The sequence below is a fragment of the Kogia breviceps genome (genome assembly GCF_026419965.1).
Source record: "Kogia breviceps isolate mKogBre1 chromosome 20 unlocalized genomic scaffold, mKogBre1 haplotype 1 SUPER_20_unloc_1, whole genome shotgun sequence".
Lineage (NCBI taxonomy): Eukaryota > Metazoa > Chordata > Mammalia > Artiodactyla > Physeteridae > Kogia > Kogia breviceps.
In genome coordinates, this window is record NW_026711560.1 from 567501 (window position 1) to 583215 (window position 15715).

A 15715-nucleotide genomic window follows, 5' to 3' on the forward strand; every position below is an offset into this window, starting at 1 on the left:
TGTCCCTGCCGCCGCCGACTTGGGCTCGGCGGGCCCCCCGCCCTCTTTTTCTGTGTGTCCAGAACACAGTGAGTGTGCCCGTTAAGATTCTTCCGTGGAAGCGCAGCGACTTTGGCGAGGAATGCTTCCGGGTCGGGGTCCCCGGGTCCCCGTGTCCCCGGTGTCCCCGGTGTCCCCGGTGTCCCCGGTGTCCCCGTGTCCCCGGTGTCCCCGGTGTCCCCGTGTCCCCGGTGTCCCCGGTGTCCCCGTGTCCCCGGTGTCCCCGGTGTCCCCGGTGTCCCCGTGTCCCCGGTGTCCCCGGTGTCCCCGTGTCCCCGGTGTCCCCGGTGTCCCCGTGTCCCCGGTGTCCCCGGTGTCCCCGTGTCCCCGGTGTCCCCGGTGTCCCGTCCGCGGCCGTCACTGAGCGGAGAAACGCGCACCAGGAGGATCGGGTTCGTCATCGTGTCCCCGCCGCCCTGCCGCTCCCGATCCCGGTGCGGCCCGCTCCCTCGACTGCCGGTCGTCGGGCGCCACCTGCCGGTCGGTCGTTTTGTAGACAGTCCAGAGAGGTCGACCAGATGGCCGGGCCGGCCTGGGCGGGCGGGGCTCATTTGTGAATGACGGAGGTGTTCCTTAGAGTGGGGGGAGGTTACGGGATGCTAGATCGTGGGCCAGAGGCCAGGGGGGCGGGGGATGGTAGCCCCTCTACGTTTTTGTGTCCCCCCCCCCCTCTTTTTTTTTTAATGAGGCTTTTAAAATCGTTCATTCGTTCATTCATTCGATTCCGTGCAGTGGAAGGATGGACACTTAACCACTAGACCGCCAGGGAAGCCCCTAGCCACGTTAGCCCTCATCCATGGTTTTTAGGAATGCTACCATTCATCTGACTGGATGGACTTGAAAGATCCATCGGAGGTTCCAGAACCTGGGTCTCTTGGCAAGGGCGTATCATTTTCCAGATGGAAAGGACTATGCCAACGATGTTCTCAGAATGAATGGAGTGTGCAAAGAGGTAGAAAGAGAGGTTCCCGAACGGCGGTGGGGGGTGGGGGGGAAGGGCCAACCACCTCGTCTCTTCCTCCGCAGCGCTGGGTGGGGCTGGCAGACTCCCTTCTTCTCATGGCACTGATTTGATCTCCACAGCTCAGAAAACACGTGCAAACACTCAGAAGATACCCAAGCACAGTGTCCTTTACCTGGCTCCCAGTCGCTGGCTCTCGGCCTCTATCTGTCTCTGTCTCTGTCACTCGCTCTCTGTCTTTCTCTCTCTCCTTCTCTGGCTCTCCCAGCCCCCCACCCCTGCTCTTCCTCCCACTCTTTCTCTCTTTCCTGCCCCCCTCCTCTCTTTCTCTCTTTCTCTCTCCCTCCCTCCCTCCCTCCCTCCCTCCCTCCCTCTCCCTCCCCCTCCCTCCTCCCTCCTCCCTCCCTCCTCCCTCCTCCCTCCCTCCCCCCCCACCCCCACTCCTCCCTCCCTCCCTCCCTCCTCCCTCCTCCCTCCCTCCCCCCCCCCCTCTCTCTCTCTCTCTCTCTCTCTCTCTCTCTCTCTCTCTCTCTCTCTCTCCCCCTGCCCGCCTTCCTCCCCTCCCTTTCTCCCTTCCTCTCTTTCTCTCTCCCTCCCTCTCCCTCACCCATCCCCACTCCCCCCCCCCCATCCCCGGTCGGTCATGTGGCATCCTCATTTTCCACGAGAAGTCAGGAAGCCGGAAGCGATGTTGGACTGATGTTCGCATGCTACGGAATCCCCCTTCCCCGGGGATAGCTGCGCTGCTGAAGGGGATAGCCGCGTTGCCTCTGGCGGGCCGTGGCGGGTGGCGATGGTGTCTTTTCTTCTGTATGGATAGAAATGATTTGAAGAGGAGGCAGGATGGGCCTAGGTCCACTGACTCACACCAAGGCCCTTTGGGAGCTTTTCAGTGAATCGGGACGGAACATTGCTCTCCGTGCGGGGAGGGAACCGGGATGGGGCACCCCGAGATGGACCGCTTTGGCACACACGTGAGTTGGAATTTCAGGCGCTTCGGACGCGACGGGTGGGCTACCGGGACGCTCTGCCGCTCTGCCTCCCCGCCTCTCCCTCCCTCTTCTTCCTGACCTGAAAGGAGGACCAAAATCTTCCTCCTCCAGAAGCTCAAGCTCAAGCTCAAGCTCAAGCTCAGAGCCCGCCGTTTCGTTTCGAGTCAGTGAATTCTGGCTTGGGCTTCTCCTGCGTGTGTGTGTGCGTGTGTGTGTGTGGTGGTGGTGGTGGTGGTGGTGGGGGGGGGGGGCACAGTGCACGCGTCCCCCGGCCGTGGGTTGCTCTCTTCTCGAGCTGTCTCTTGGGGACAGGAACTTCTCAGGCGACAACTCAGAAGGATCGTGGAGGGAACATCGTTTCTCCTCCCTCTCCCACGACTGATCGATGCGGACGTACACACGGGAATCTCGCGCCCCCCTTCCCCGCCCCAACTGAGAGGAGTCACCGGTACGTGGACATCCTTGCGGTCACAGACGCTCTCCGTGGCTCTTCTATGTGGCCGGGCTCCCTGGCCTTCCTTCACCGCCCCCGCCCACCCCCCGATGAAGTTGCATCATCGTTCGTAGTGTCAATGCTGTGAGGAGATAAGCTTTTCGAAATAAAATTCTCCCCGCCTTTCCTTCCCAAGGGCACCGTGAACACCTACCTACCTACTCTCGTGTGCAGTGCTTATGGACCCAGCTGGAGCAGAGGACCCTCTCCGACACACCCACGGACTCACTTGCTCCGAGTCGTCGGGGAGAGGGTGTTTGGTTCTGTGTTTTAAACTGGTGGGCCGATGACACGTCATCTCCTAGGAAGCCACCGGGTTCACCTCACCGGTTCGGGTTCGGTGGCGTGAAGTACATTTACATCCTCCTTAGGTTTGACTCTGAAAGTCTTGGGGCCCTGAGTAGGACGCCCCCAAATGTGCCTCCGTGGCGTACGGATGTTTTGGAATTAGAGTGACAACACCACACCGCGAGAGGGACGCTCTGACTCTCCTTTACTTCTCCCCTCTGAAATCAGGAAGAAAATCTCTCACGTGAAAGGGGAGGGGGGCGGGCGGGAGGTGTAGGGATCACGACGAACTGAACTGAACTGCTTTCGTGTCTCCTGAAATGTTCACGAATCATCTAAGTAGGATTGCTCATGACAAACAGAGGACATAGGTGTGGACGAGATAAGAATGTTTAAGGGGAACTTTCCCCCCAGTGCTTGTTTTCTGTAGGCCGACTTCAAGATTTTCCAGCATCTCTGGTCATCTCTGGGCTTACAGCTTGGCTAAGTGCCATGACAGGGTGAAATCTCAGCGAGTGTCTACATCATCGCCACATAAGATAAAATACTGAAACGTTCATGGCTCCACAAGTCTGAGGGTCTCCCTTCTTTGGACCTTTTACGGAGGAGAGACTGAGCATGTTCGGTTCCACGCCTAGCTAGATCTTGTGCTTTAGGGAAAGACTGTACTAGGTAGGAGCCTTGACTTCTACACAGTATTCCATGTTCACGCTGCTCACTGCGGTTGGCTTCCTTACTTTCACTGAAGGAAAAAAAAAAAAAAAAAGAAAGAAAAGAAAAAAGACAGTGTCCAAGGACGAAGCATTGTAAAGAAGGAACGTGTGTGGTCCTTCTTTAAGGACCTGAACCTGATGTCGCCATCCTCATGGGAGGAAGAGGACTTTTTTTTTTTTTTTTTTTTTTTTCCGGGGGGTGGGGGGGTGGGGGGGCGCGCGGGTGGAGGCAAATTAGGAAGTATGGAGATGAGGTTTGGGGGAAGGAGCGAGAGGTTTTAGTCCTAAAGGTAGTCATTTCTCAATGGGAAAGAAAGAAATCAAGGGACAAGCTAAAAATGGGCACAGACGATTGGAAAAGGCGTGTGAAGAAAAGAGGCTTTCGAAAGGAATCAGATCTGTGGTCAGGACTGGATGAGGATGGATACAAAGACAGAAATGACTTTTCACATCAACATTGAAACCAGTGCCAAATTAAGATTTAGTTGCCTCTCTCTGTTCAAAGGACCAGGTTTGGGTTTAGGGTTTGGGTTTTTCTTCTATCGGTCTGCTCTGTCCATCATGAGAGATTAGATTAGATTAGGAAAGGATCTTTTCCTTTATCTTTAAGGAGGGAAAGAAAGAAAGAAAGAAAGAAAGAAAGAAAGAAAGAAAGAAAGAAAGAAAGAAAGAAAGAAAGAAAGAAAGAAAGAAAGAAAGGAAGGAAGGAAGGAAGGAAGGAAAAGAAAGGAAGGACGGAAGGACGGAAGGAAGGAAGGAAGGAAGGAAGGAAGGAAGGAAGGACGGAAGGAAGGAAAGAAGGAAGAAGAGAGAGAGAGAGAGAGAGAGAGAGAGAGAGAGAGAGAGAGAGAGAGAGAGAGAGAGAAAAGCTTATGTCTTTGTCAAAAGTCATCACTTATTTTCTAGGCTGCCTTTATCAGGTCTCGGAGGACTCACATCGACTTAGTCCTCTCGATAGTCAAAGAACCAGGTCTGGCTCAGAACTGAAAAAGAAGCTTCTCTCTCTGCCTAGCAAGTCTTTCCTTGGGATGCTGGTGACGTGCCTAAGGAAGCACTGTTTCACGGTGACCTATCATCTGATGAAGTGCCTTACAATCTTTTGGATATTTTGGACACACTTGCCCCCAAATTGAAGGACCGATGAAGTCCTTTGGACTTAGAGATAGGATCCAGGAGGAGAGGGCCCTCCAAGTAGCTCAAAAAATGTGTTCTCTCTCCTGAGAAATGAGAGAGATGAAACTGACTAAGTTTCTTGGGGAGGTTCGATGACACGGGAAGCGTTGTCCAAAGAGGAAGGAACGACGTGAAGTCTTCTTTGGCTTGTGTCTGTACACCGATGTGTTCTAACGGTTCCAGAAATGATGGGATCTTTCTTCCCGGAAGTCTTCTCTGCCCTGGCATAAAGGGCTGTCTGTCGTCGTCAAAATGGAGGCTCACACGAAAGGGACTGTACCCAGTATCACGGAGATGTTCTAACCGACTTTCACGCCGAGGCGGCAACAACAGCCCGTTGAAAGATGGTGGGGGTGGCGGGGCACACGTGGGTGGAGCAAGTCCATTCTGTCCTTTCAGCATCCGGTCGGGGCTATGGCAGACGGGAGACGAGACGAGACGAGACGAGACGAGATGAGACGAGACGAGACGAGACGAGACGAGACGAGACGGCGGCCCAGCCGGTTGCTCCCTGGCCAACCTCCCCCCTGCCCCTCCCCTTGCATTCCTTCACCCGCCCATCCCACGGTGTCTTGAAGAGGAGTCCGATTGTCAATAGACGTGGGCAGGAAGATTTTCTACGGTCTACCGGCAACGGGAACGGCGACGTCTGACCTCTCGTGCTTGTAACCCTGGGGGGTGGGGGTGGGGGTGGGGGGGAACTTTTTCTCTCTGGAAAGAAAACCTCCTCTCTCTGGATCCTCGGACCCCCAGCCACTGGACTTCATTCCACTGCCACTTATTTATTTATTTATTTATTTATTTATTTTTTGTGGGATGCGGGCCTCTCACTGTTGTGGCCTCTCCCGTGGCGGAGCACAGGCTCCGCGGCCATGGCTCACGGGCCCGGCCGCCACGCGGCGTGTGGGATCTTCCCGGACCGGGGCACGAACCCGTGTCCCCTGCATCGGCGGGCGGATCCTCAACCACTGCGCCACCGGGGAAGCCCTCCACTGCCACTTCGTAGGGGTCATCCAAACATTCTTGTGACCGTGGCTATGTTTTCCGTGTGGGTTGAGGTCTTCCCTCACCGCAAGCCTGATGTCCTCACCGTGGCACAGAGACTGTTAAAGAAACGAAATGTGCTTGCCGCCTGGGGTCTGCCTTCCACAGGCTTCCGGGTGATCAGATCGAGGCACCCCTTTCACTGGGCAAATCCTACAGTTCTTCACAGAAGCTCTTGAAAACTTTTTTGGAACCGGCACTCGTCCAGTCACGCTCAATCATCAGGCAGGGCCGGCAGAACCGATGGAAAAACTGGACTCCAAGAAGAGCAAGAATGACTTCCATGGGGTTGAGTGACCTGAGGAGGAGGAGGAGGAGGAGGAGGAGGAGGAGGAGGAGGAGGAGGAGGAGGAGGATGTGTATGACTACTTGTGTAAAATGGGACTGACTGGGGAAGCGGGGGATACTTAGGGGGTTGGGTGGGATGAACATATACACATTACTGTACATAAAATAGGGAATCAACAAGCATCTCCTACTATAGAGCACAGGATACTCTACTCAATACTTTGTAATAACCTATGAGAGAAAAGAATCTGAAAAAGAATCTTTTCAAAATTATTTATTTATTTATTTATTCATCCATTCATTCATTTATTTATATTGCGGTATGCGGGTCTCTCACTGTTGTGGCCTCTCCCGTTGTGGAGCACAGGCTCCGGACGCACAGGCTCACGGGCCTAGCTGCTCCGCGGCATGTGGGATTTTCCCGGACCGGGGCACGAACCCGTGTCCCCTGCATCGGCAGGCGGACTCTCAACCACTGCGCCACCGGGGAAGCCGCTAAAATATATATGTGTAGATAGATATAGATAGATAGATAGATAGATAGATAGATAGATAGATAGATAGAGATTTATAAAAATCTCTGTCTCTCTGTCTCTCTGTCTCCGTCTCCGTGTCTCTCTCTCTCTCTCTCTCTCTCTCTCTCTCTCTCTCTCTCTCTCTCTCTATATATATATATATATATATATATATATACATACATACATATATATATATATATATATATATATATATATGAGAGAGGGAGGGAGGGAGAGAGAGAGAGAACTGAATCACTGTGCCGTATACCTGAAACTAACACGACATTGTAAATGAATTATATTTCAAATATTTTTAAAAAAAATCTGGAAAAAAAAAAAAGAGAGGGAGTGGGATTAGGACTGATGGTTAAATCTTTTGTTTTCCACATACAAGGGAAACAGAAACAAACAAGGAAAACCCAAGTTTCTTTTTTTATTTTTAAAGATGGATATCCATTTGGTAACTTATACCTCTGTCAGCAGGATGGAATCACTGATCTTTTTCTCCTTACCTTCCTTAATTCAGAAACTCTCAGTGAGGCTTCTTATTTCCTTGGCGATACAGCTATTTGCATACGTTACCTGGAGGCCAAAATTATGTTTCCATGAGACAGGGATACACACTTCTGGATATGAAATTCTGGTGCTACTCGTTTCCCTTAGGGTGTTGTTCTTAACCTGAAAACGGGACTGCATCCCGAAGTTTTGTGAGTTCCCTTCAATCTCTGGCTACGACTCTCTCCATGAATGTTGGCCATTTTCTCCCACCCTTTTGGCTTGGCATCACTGAGGCCTAAAACGGCCTTTTGCCTGAAGCCCTGCAGACGGAAGCTAGAGAACTTGATGAAAACCTTAGAGAAACGGCCACAACGGCTCCTATGGAAAGAATCCTCGTGCCTGTTTCTGTGAGAGCCACTCCGAAATTTGAACCAAACACCCGACGACATCATCAGAGGTATTTCAAACTTCTAAAGTTACTTCGACCCTGACATCTAGAAATCTCCTTCACACACACACACACACACACACACACACACACACACACACACACACACGAGTCACCAGCTCAGCTTTAATATGTTCCAAGGAACTTTCAGAGGAGGGAACTGTTGAGCTCCCAGAGTAGGCCGCCCCAAAATGTGCCTCCATGCTCTATTGATTATTTTGAATTCAAGTGACAAGAACCGGCCAGCACAAGAGGGACACACTGGCCCTCCTTTCTGTCCTCCTGCGGAGGAAGATCTCAAGTGAAGACATCTGCTTCCACACATGTCCATGATTCTCAAATGGTGTAGTGGGGTTTCCAGGGTCAGGAAAAGGAGGGGACACCTTTTGCCTGGAGAAAAGGCCTGTTTCTCACACGTCCTCCTCCCGTCACCTCCTCTCTCCCTCCTTCCCTCCCTGCAGTTTGGAGGGGGCAGCCTGAGGGTGGCGAAATTGGGGAAAGAAAAGAGAAAAAGCCATTCATTAAAGAGAAGCTCGAGGCAAAGTCAAAGGCTCCGACCTGACCGGAGAGCTTTCTGCATTTGAATCGAGCGATTGAACGAGGCCCTGCGGAATGAATCGTCCGGACCTCCCCTCCCCCGCTCCTGGCAAAGGTCAGTCCAAGGGGACTTAGGAAGGAGCTCTGGAGAAGGAACGGGGGTGGGGGTGGGGGTGGGGGCGGGACCAACAGACAATAGCCGCTGCCTGCCTGCCTGCCTGCCTGCCTGCCTGCCTGCCTGCCTGCCGGGTTGAGGCCTGAGGGCTGAGGGCCACGCCGCCTCCTGTAACACAATCCCTTCCAGGAAACTGCTGTGATGACTATGTGGCAGTGAATCATCAAATCCGAACTCTCTTGGCCTATTTCTGCAAAAGGCCCGAGTCTCAGCTATGACAGATTCTCTGGATTTCTTCGCACATGGACTGACCCGCACCCTCCCATTCTGTCAGATCCTCCTTTGTACACACACCTCCACTGGAAGGGCTCTTTGGCCTCGTCCAGAAAAAGAACAAGCAAAAACAAACACACAAACAGACTGAAATGATGTGTCGGTATTTATTGGAAAGAAACACGCTCCTCTCACATACTTGAGGGCAGGAAGCGGAAGGCAGGTTCTCGGCCGGAGGGGGACGGGAAACCTGAACCGACGTCGGTCAGCGGGCCGCCCCCCCCACCCCCCTTCTCTCCCACGTCACGTGGGCGTCCCTGCCCTGCTGTTGATATTTCACTTGGGAAACTTCTGTAGGCCGGCCGAGATGCCAGCTTGCTGTCCTGCTGCTTCATGTCCATCTATCTCTGTCAGCCATGCCCAAGAGGCACGTGAAATCATGGAGAGCAAATAGCACACCCAGAGCTCTCTCTCTCTCTCTCTCTCTCTCTCTCTCTCTCTCTCTCCCCCCCCCTGTGTGTGTGTGTGTGTGTGTGTGTGTGTGTGTGTGTGTGCGCGTGTGTGTGTGTTTGGATTTCCCAGGAACCTATGAGGGAGCAAAGGGAGGGCTGGGTGAAGGAATCCTGGGTGCCTGTCATCGCACACCCTGCAGAGCACCATTTATTTCCATCTCCATATCTGAAAGACACTTAGTCCTCATTTCAGCAACTTGATGGTGATTCCCCTTCTAAATACATGACAAAACCTATGAAGTACTGGACTCATTGAATCTGTAGCTGCTAACAGGGTCCAGGGAGTTTTCAATCAATGGCAGGAAAAGAAATGATCCTGAACATAAAACTGCCAAGAATTCCTATGGATGGAGTTATCGTGGACCGACCACTGGTGAGACGTGCCATGGGGGCTCGCGTTTGACAGACTGGAATGGGATAGGTAGAGCCAGTCATCCCATGTTTTACCTCGAGCTGCAGAAGCAGAGAATATCATCTAAAAGCCTACCTTCATGGTATCTCAGTGCTCAGGGCTCTTCCTTCTCAGGGATCTTGTGTTCTGTAGGGATAATTCACGTGCTGGGGCAGTAGGTTCCCAGTATCATCTTGTGAAATGGATTAAATGATGTCTTCCTTTTGAAAAGATAAAGACTATTTGGAAAAGTTATTAACAGTGAACGCGTGACGTTATCCTCTCTGATCTATAAAGTAGAGTTGACCGTTGAACCACCAACATGGAGGGTTACGGCTGCCGACCCCGACCCCACGCGCTGTGAGCGTCCATGGATAACTTCACACTCAGGGCCCTGTATCTGCGCTTCCACCTCCGGGGACTCAGCAACCGACCACAGATCCTGCAGTGCCATAGTGCACACCTATGGAAAATATCCACCTATGAGTCACACGCACACGCACACACACACACACCCACACACACACCCACACCCCCACACACCCACACACATCACCCCCACCGCCCCCCCACACACACACACTTCACAGTGCTGTTGGGCAACGGCCCTAGCACAACCTGAGAGCCTTCGTGGTATTCGGACTCCATTACCTTTGGTGTGTGTGTGTGTGTGTGTGTGTGTGTGTGTGTGTGTGTGTGTGTTCGTGTGTTCTTTTACCTTTAGTTTTGAGGACAGAGGTAGGGCCGAAAAGAGGTGAGCAAAGCCTTCCCCTGGAACCTGAGGAGGTGTTTAAGGGTTCTGGTTGGCAGATCACCAGTGTGCTGAGTGCCAGGTCCTGGGGACAGAGCTTCTCGAAAGAAAGAATGTGCTTCTTTGTGTCTTGGTGACCTTCCGACCGACCGACCGACCCTGGTGGGATGTGGAGCCCATCCGTGGGAAGGGCCCTTCTCGCCTGGGTCTCGGGAGGATCCTGGGTGCAGAGAGCTCCGCCCTCTACCTTGTATTTTGCCCGTGGAGTGGAGTTGGACGGTGTTTCTAAAGACTCACGCCGGGATACCAGGTTCTGCCGATTCCGGGACCGAAATAGGTCCTGCTCCATCCCCTCTCTCCCTCTCCCCTCTACTGCCTTCGTTCAGGCTCGCACCTCACCGGTCTCTGTCCTGGCTGGGCCTCTGACGACCCTGCCGGCCTCTACCCTGGCCCCTGCTCCCTTGGTTTCCGTGCCGCGTAGAGAGCCATGGTCCTCAAAAGGCAACTGGTCACCTTCTCCCTTTTGTGGAGTCAGTCCTGGCATGGCTCCTCCTGGCCTGGACGTTAACATCACGTGCAACGACTGACAGACTGTGTCCTTCCTCCCGGCCTGATCTTCTACAGGCTCCCCGCCGAAAAGGGGGGGTAAAAGTCCGCGTGTCTTCCCAAAGTTGAAGATTGGACACGCCTGCCTGGCCGATCGATTCCTAGCTCCGCCACTTGGGAAACCTACTGGATCTTCTGTCGAGACCGCAGAGACATCTTCCTTCGCGGTGCGGTCGTCGGCAGCGGTTCTCTAAGCCGGCCCCGACCGTGTCGGAAAGATGTGTCCCTCCGCCTGTCGAGGACCCGACGAGAGTCAGATACCTTAAGCTCGGTGACTTCCCTGCTGTCTCCCTTTCTGTGGCACAAGCCCATATCCCTGGGTGAGCCCTGTCTTCGCGTGGGCGTGACTTGGCACCACGGTCCGGAGGTCGTGGTGGAAGATCGTGTGCCCACGAAGAAGAGATCCTTGCTCCCGGGGGGGGGGGGGGGGGGGGCGGGGGACGTGGACTCTGGGCATCTAGCGTCCATCTTCTCCACGTTCTTCTGAACCCTGCTCTCCCTCTTTCCGCCCCACAGCTCGCCTGATGGTTCGTGGGGAGATGACATCCCAGCCGGCGAGAGCCAAATGATCTTCCCAACGCACGAGAAAAGGAGAGGCGCGGGCCCGGATCCGTCTTAATTTTCTATGCCTAAGAATTTCTAAGAGTTCTCATCCTCCTTTGGCATCGCCCGCGCCCCCCACCCACCCACCCCCCCCTCACCCACCCCCACTCACACACACACACCCCCCCCCCACACACACACACACACTCCGCACCCCCGCCAGAGTATAGTTGCTTTTTCAGATTGCCTCTCTTTGCTCAGATCCAACAGAAGAGATGTTAGGTTCGGACGCTTCTCTGGGTCTTTCTTTGTTTTCTTAGGAGGGCTCCCCGTGTCGCATGAAACTCAGAAGAAATACATGCGTAAGCTTCTCTCCTTGTGAGTCTGTTATAACACGTGGAAGATCATTTAAAGATCCGGAGGAGGCAAACTAGGATTCACGCACCCAAAGTGGAGCCGGGTGGCCGGTGGGAACGGGGTTCCAGGTGCCTTCCTGTTTGGGGGAGGGGGAGATCTCCCCCTCTACCCCTCTTGAGTTCCTGTGGCTGGACTCATTCTAAAATGGGCCCGATGGGCTTCCCTGGTGGCAAAGTGGTCGAGAGTCCGCCTGCCGATGCAGGGGACACAGGTTTGTGCCCCGGTCCGGGAGGATCCCACGTGCCGTGGAGCAGCTAGGCCCGTGAGCCGTGGCCGCTGAGCCTGCGTGTCCGGAGCCTGTGCTCCGCGACGGGAGAGGCCACAAGAGTGAGAGGCCCGTGTAATGCAAAAAAATAAAAATAAAAATAAAGTAACATGGGCCCAAGGCGCGGAGAGACGAAGGTGTGTGGGGGGAGCGGGGTGACCTTTCCTTTCATTCGAGGGCTGAGAAGTGGCTGAAGCGGGCGGCGTCTCTCCTGCTCAGACCGAGGAACGAACGGTACATGGGTGAGACAGACAGGGAACCGGACCGAGAGACTTAGGTTTTGGGGTGTGCCGTGAGCGAACGAGCGAGCGAAGGAAGAAGCTAAACAGAGCTCGGGTTTGCGGTGGTCCGCAGTGTTTGTCTCCGAAGGTTTCTCGGGCCCGAATGCCCTAATTTGCCGATCGCGGCGGCGGCCTCCTACCTCCGGAGGCAGGGAGTGCACCTTTCAGCCGAGAGATGGATGTCTCGCTTTCAGGGAGACACAGAGGAGAATCCCAGTGTCCCTCGGACAAACGTGGCTGCTTCTGGAGTCCCCCTTCGCTCAAAATCGTCAATGTGCCACGGAGGCCCGTTTTGGGGTGGCCGATCCTGGGCCCAACACCCTTCTCACGGAGAACAGGAATGGTCAGAACGGACGGTATCAAAGTCCAGGGCGCCACCAGCCTGTTTCAAAGACCTATCTGCCAGCAGCAGCTGTTAGCTGTAACCTCGTACTTTCCGAGTCCCCTCCACATACCCCCCCCCCGCCCCACCGCCGCCGCCGCCCCCGCCGCCACTTTGCCATCTTGGCCAATCCCAACGGATCCTCGCTTCACGAGCACCCTTACTGCTTGCCAGCTTCAGGGTGAACAGATCAGGTCGGCCGGCGGGGTGGTGGTGGTGGTGGTGGTGGTGGTGGTGGATCACGGTGGATGAATAGGAGGAGCGGAGAGGACGTGTAAGGCAGGGAATCTCTCCAAAGGTGGGCTCTTGGTGGGACGGAAACAAACGTTTTCTGTTTTCTTTTCTTTTCTTTTCTTTTTTTTTTTTTTTTTTTTTTTGTGGTACGCGGGCCTCTCACTGTCGTGGCCTCTCCCGTTGCGGAGCACAGGCTCCGGATGCGCAGGCTCAGTGGCCGTGGCTCATGGGCCTAGCCGCTCCGCGACATGTGGGGTCTTCCCGGACCGGGGCACGAACCCGTGGCCCCTGCATTGGCAGGCGGATTCTCAACCACTGCACCACCGGGGAAGCCCGGAAACAAACGTTTTGAATAGGGCACTGCCTGAGATTGGGTGAATCGGAGGGACCTCTACGGGGCCCCCCCCACCCCCTCCCCACCATGAAAGGGCCCCACACAAGCCTGCCCTTTTTACCCCAGTTGAAAACCCTCTCTAAAACCAGAAGGCCAAAAGAAGAATGACCGTGAGAGATCTGACCGGCCATCGCTTGGGACAACAGTGAGGCCAGTGAACCCAGTGAAAAGTGGACAGAGGGGCCTAGGTCCCTTGGCTCGACCCCTTCGCTGAGAAGCCAAAGCCTTTTACACGGGGATGAGCTTTTGCACACTTAGGTTTCTTCGGCCGGTGCAACGTTCACGAAACACGCCAAAGGAAGATGATCGAACGATGGACGTGTTTGTTGTCTGCCTGAGCCCACACGATACGAAATAGAAACTGGGGGAGGGTGTGTGTGCTGATGTTCGGGGTCTGGTGGGAGAAATCCTGGAGGGTTTTTGCCCTTAGGTGCCTTGGTCTGGGGTTGACTTGTGTGCGCTGAGAAAGAGGGCCGTTATTGAAGGCGCTGTGCAGATTTTGGACACCCTGATCCATGGAACCCTGAAGTTTGGGAACCTAGAAATCTTTTGGTCTGCATTTGAGTTGGAAATCATCTCCTCGACAGAAAGAAGTACATAGAAGGAGGAGGAGGGAAGAGGGGGAGGGGGAGGGGGAGGGGGAGGGGAAATGGAATTGCATGAGCAGATCAGCCCTGGGGGCCTGAGTCTCAGACACACACAGACACACACACAGACACACAGACACAGACACAGACACAGACACAGACACACACACACACACACACACACACACACACACACACACACACACACGAGGCTCGCGGGAGTAAAAGAAGATGAACTTTTCCTCTGTGGACACCCACCCACGACTATACCTAGTTGTCCCAAGACGAGAAGCTCAGCTGTACATTGAACCCTTATCTGTTCCTGTGCTTTCTTGCCGAACATTCTCATGCGCTTCTTTCCCCTCGTGGAAGCACTTGGTATTCCCCACAGGTAGCCACCGTGGAACCAGCTGCTGATGATCCAAGAATTTGGAGGATTTCTGGAAATGATCAGTGATCCCGAGACAAACTCTCCCTTTCGTGATCCAAGCAACTCGGGGGGTGGGGGGGGTGGGGCTGCCTCTCACCCCCACCCCACCCACCGCCTTCTCCCTTGTGTACAAGCTATCTCTTTTAATTAAAAAAAAAAAAAAAAAAAAAAAAAAAAAAAAGTTTTGCCGTGCTAGCCTTAGAAGCCTTGTGGAAACGACCTTCATTTTTCTGGTACTGCTGTGCCAGAATCTGGAAAGGGCCTGGTAACAGGTACTGTATGTCTGTAGCTCCCTTCTAGAGCTGGCCTGTTTCTGCGTAGGGATCCGAGTGCCACAATGAACTCGTGAGAGAGCTCTCTTGAATGGCTTAGAAGGGAGCACTCCGGAATTCAGTCCACTAGAAAGGGAAGGGACCCAAAGGTTTTAGGCAAGTTCAGGTGGTGATCTAGGCTGAACCCTTCAGCCGAGAATAGCCAAGGTCAAGGTATGGGTTTTATGAAACTAGGCATGTCTTTAGCGTGATCAGCGTTCGAGGTCATCCTTTCCTTCTATCTACGTCGACCCCAAATCCAGTAAGTTCACGGGAGTGAACCAGATTCGTCGGCAAGAAAAAGAACTTGGGGATGATGGCTGACATCATCGTCTGAAGTCTCAGGAAGTGTTCACGGGCCATCTCGTCGTCATGGGATCTCGAACAAGTGATGTCGATAGCTCTAGGTGCAGGAACTCCTTAAGAAGCGTTATGTTTTGTGGTATGTCTACTTAAAAACAGTCTCGCCCAGACCTTTTGGGTCACTTTAGAAACTTCAGAGTTGGCATAAGTGGAATGATGGGGAATTCGTGGAATGTCTGGATCCTTTCCAAAGATAACCTATGGAAACGTTCGTTCATGGCTCGACAAGTCTCAGTGGACCTACTTCTGTCTCCTTATTACAGAAAGACTAAAGATGTTTCGATGTATGAGTCCACACCTCTGGCATCACTCTGGGGAAAAGAAAACATTTTTAAAAAGTGACACTGTGTGAAAATGTATGCTGGTGAAATGGAATCATCCCTTTGCCAGTCCAGAATCACTGGTGTCACAGACGCCGTTCACCCTGGCTTCCTAGTTCCTGTTCATGACCGATTCAGGTTTCTGAGGGTTCCGAATTCTGATTGTCCTTTTCTTGTTTTCTTCTCCATTCGTGTCTCAAAGAACTTTACGTTCCAAAAATATTTTTTAACCTACCAAATCATAGATTGTCCGTTTGTCACAAAAACTTTTAGGTTGAGAGATCTTTTCTTTCTTCCTTCCTTCCTTTCTTCCTTCCTTCCTTCCTTCCTTCCTTCCTTCCTTCCTTCCTTCCTTCCTTCCTTCCTTCCTTCCTTCCTTCGTCCCTCCCTCCCTCCCTCTCCTCTCCTCTCCTCTTGTCTCCTCTCCTCTCCTCTCCTTCCTCTCTCTCTCTCTCTCTCTCTCTCTCTCTCTTCTTTCTTTCTTTCTTTCTTTCTTTCTTTCTTTCTTTCTTTCTTTCTTTCTTTCTTTCTTTCTTTCTTTCTTTCTT